The 3887-nt window shown below is 34.3% G+C and overlaps 1 long non-coding RNA gene across 1 annotated transcript; it reads left to right on the forward strand.

Moving 5' to 3' along the window:
* The first annotated feature begins 1642 nt into the window (after positions 1 to 1642).
* Positions 1643 to 2977, forward strand: LOC107824570 (uncharacterized). Its single transcript, XR_001656883.2, has 2 exons — positions 1643 to 2031; positions 2616 to 2977. It is a non-coding gene; the product is annotated as an uncharacterized LOC107824570 (long non-coding RNA).
* Positions 2978 to 3887: the final 910 nt, after the last annotated feature.

The raw sequence follows: 3887 nt of genomic DNA on the forward strand, positions 1-3887 counted from the left end.
CAACAATTGATATGGTAAAATAAGGGTTAATTATGATATTGATATTAATATATGGTGGGATCAGGTTGCATACCGTAACAAGTATATATATTATTTACTGTTATTGATATTGTTATGGTGGAATAAGAGAGGATTATCTGTTGTCTGGTGGGATGGGGTTGCGCGCCACAATAACCCATATGTTCTATTTTCTTAAGCTGCGTTGTTTTCCGGTATTTTTATTTGAGCTGGTAGAGATTGATAATTTTGGACGATACTGGTTTATTTTCGAGGCTGTGGTTATCATTTCATGTTGGTTGTTTAATTCCGTACTGTATTTCAATTATTCTATCATTATTATAGGCTGCGTACAGGTTTTAGCGTAGGTGACCTGCCTTAGCCTCGTCACTATTTTGTCGAGGTTAGACTCAACATTTACAAGTACATGGGATCGGTTGTACTGATACTACACTCTGCACACTGTGTAGATTTTGGAGACGATCCCTGCGGTAGTTACTAGCAATCTCGGATTGGACATTTGTGGAGACTTAAGGTACGACTGTTTAGCGCCCGCAACTCCTATAGTCCCCATCCTTTTATTAGCTGTACAAATTCATTCAGATAGCTTTGTACTTATTTCAAACCTTTATGTGTATTACTCTAGAAGCTCGTGCACTTGTGACATCAGGTTTAAGGAATTGTAATAGACGTTAGTTGTTTAGCTTCCATATTTATACTTAGAACATATCTGTTATTTCAGTTCGTTATTAATGTTATCGTTTAAGCTGCTGAAGAAAGTAAATTGTTCTAACGTTGGCTTGCCTAGCAAGTGAAATATTAAGCGCCATCACAATCCCGACGGTCGGAATTTCGGGTCGTGGCTATTTCAATTATTCTGTCATTATTATAGACTATGTACAGGTTTTAGCGTAGGTGACCCGCCTTAGCCTCGTTACTGCTTCGTCGAGGTTAGGCTCGGCACTTACCAGTACATGGGGTCGATTGTACTGATACTACACTCTGCACACTGTGCAGATTTTGGAGACAGTCCCAGCGGTCGTTGTGAGCACCTAATTTTTTGCCCACATGAAAATAACTCCTAAAAATAGGCCAAAAATAATTTTAATGGATTTTAGAAACTTTTCTTCATTTAGTTGCATTTCATGCATTTTTAATATTTTTAAAATCATAAAAAAATCACAAAAAATTAGCACGTTTTAATTTCATACCATCTTAGGTTCAATTTGCATTTAGGAATTAATTACATTTAGCAAAAATAAAAAAATGACCATTTTTACATATTTAGATTTTAGTCTTTAAAATTAGCATTTTTTTCTTTCGTTTTAAGTCAATTAGTTGTTTTAATGTTAGTAATAGATAAAGAATTTTAATTTTTACAAAAATAGATTAATTTAGGATTTAATTAATTTAATTTAGGATTTCAATTAATTAAAGAAAAGAAAAAGGAAAAACAAAGAAAAGGAAAATAGGAAGAATATATTTTGGTCTTGTTTCTTTTAAAATTGGGCCACTTCCTAAAATGACCCAAATTAATTTTAAACCTCGACCCAATTCCCATGACCCAATTCCCTTCGGCCCAATTCCCATGACCCAAATTCCCTCACTAAAAACCCCCATATTCCTTTAACCCTAAGATAGACATCAGAAGACAAAAAATAACAATCAGATCTACCCAAAAAAAGGAGAAAAAAAAGTTGTGTTCCTTCCTTACATAGTAAGAACGAACTCCCTCCCCATATGAGAAAATCCCAGTCGCCATGGTTACCATCTCCACTCCCCCACTTCTCTTATGAACATACACGAAAAACACACAAACAAGAGATAGAAAGAGAAAAGAGATCTGAACAGAAACGAGAGAGAAAAAAAACTCTAGAACGCGAAATTCCAGATCTGAAATTTTTTCAAAGAGTGTTTCGAATTTCAAACAAGCTGATTTCGCTGTTTGTTTACATTGATGTTCAGTATCTGAGCTCCAACATTACATTTGCTTTTCAGCCTTTGTTTTGGATTTCAAGTTTCTTTGGGTTTTAGGTATGTGTATCAGTCCAAAAGTGCTTTAAATTTTGTCTAAATATTATATGGCAATGAAGCTCGCATTAATTGTTCCTTATATACTGAAAGGTTTTTGTTACATAAAGTAGTCTTCTTTTGCTCTTCTAAATCTTAAATGCTGGAAGTTAGTCCTTAATTGAATGAATTGTGTGTCTTTTAAAAAAAGATAAATATAGATCTACAGTAAGCTGTCTCACTAACATAAAGAACTTTTATCTTTGAATTTGGATGCTTGGCATGTTTCTATGGTAGAAAAAAATGGGTTTCACAATTGCATTTGTATACTTCAGTGTAGTGTCTATAAGGATGCGAACTTGAGATTTTTAAGTGATATTTGAACGTAATTCTGGAGATATAGCATAGGGATATGAAATCACATGGTATGGTCTTATTGCTAGTGGGAGGTAGCATGTATCCTATGGAATTAGTTGAGGTATGCCCAAGCTGGCCTGAATATCATGGTTATAAAAAAAATGGTTGTTTAAACAGCTCAATTGTTGACTAACATCACTGTTATACATGTTACTCTTATAAATTTGGCATTGTCATGTTTCAATGGCCAGCCCGCATACAAGAACTGCCATCATACATGTGATCTTCTACAACTTACTATGTTTGGCACGTCAGGTTCTTTGCAGTCCCCTCTATTTTGTTCCATTAGCCAAGGACAAAAGCTAAAAATTATTGAGGAAGTGTAAACACTCTAGCATATCAATTACTGCCATACTTGTAATAAGTGTTTATCCTCCATTGAAGTAGAAGAACACTTATAAATTACAGGGCATTGAGCTTAAAATATTGTTTATCCTGAGTCTTTGCTCCTGATTTTTGCTTTTACTCCCTTGCTTCTGTAGCTCTGCTAAATGAGTGTACCAATATATTGTTCGATATAGTGGTGATTTATGGATAAAAATATTTGGTTAAACTTTTCAAAAGTAACTTGCTTTGCTGTTAGAAGTGTCATATGTATTGTCACTAACTTATATTCTGATACCAGACATGTCATATCTTTCTCTTTTTATTGAGTCTCAGTTTGTGATGATATTTACTAATGTTCCTTTTTCATGCTATGGACCTCTTCTTAGGGAAATAAGTAATGAATATCGTAGCTTTCTTTAGGCGCGATTAATAAATAAATCATTTTTACTATGGGTACGGTTCCCGTGGCACAATTGCGATACGTAAATCTAAATTCGGGTATGCATTTCATGTGACCCGATCATAACTACTTTGAACAATAATAAAATAAACATATCGCGAATCGCGAGTGCATTTCATGTAGCATGGTTTGTGGTGTATTCCAAAACGACAAGTGTACGATAATCGTAACTTGTTCAAGAAATAATTTCATAATCCTAAAAGCGGTTATAAAGTTAAAAATGCACAATAGATTTAAAACATGTAATTAATCAGATAATTATGCCAAGTATTAATAGTTAAGCGACCGTGCTCGAACCACGAAACCCGGGAATGCCTAACACCTTATCCCGGGTTAACAGAATTCCTTACCTAGAATTTTTGGATTCGCAGACTTTTAAATAATGTCAAATTTTCCTCGATTTGGGATTTTAAAATAAATCGGTGACTTGGGACACCATAATAATTATTCCAAGTGGCGAATCAATAATCCTATTTCGATTAATATCACTTTAATTGGAAAAACTCCCTTATATACCCTCTCGGGTGTAAAAAGAAGGCGTGACAGATCTGGCGACACTGCTGGGGAACATAACCCAGAACTTTTGGTTCAGGGTTCAAGAATTCGAGCTTAGAATAATTATTATACTTGGCTTTATTTATTATTTGATTTATACATATTTGAACTTAATGTGCTA

Source organism: Nicotiana tabacum, chromosome 16 (assembly GCF_000715075.1).
Source record: "Nicotiana tabacum cultivar K326 chromosome 16, ASM71507v2, whole genome shotgun sequence".
Lineage (NCBI taxonomy): Eukaryota > Viridiplantae > Streptophyta > Magnoliopsida > Solanales > Solanaceae > Nicotiana > Nicotiana tabacum.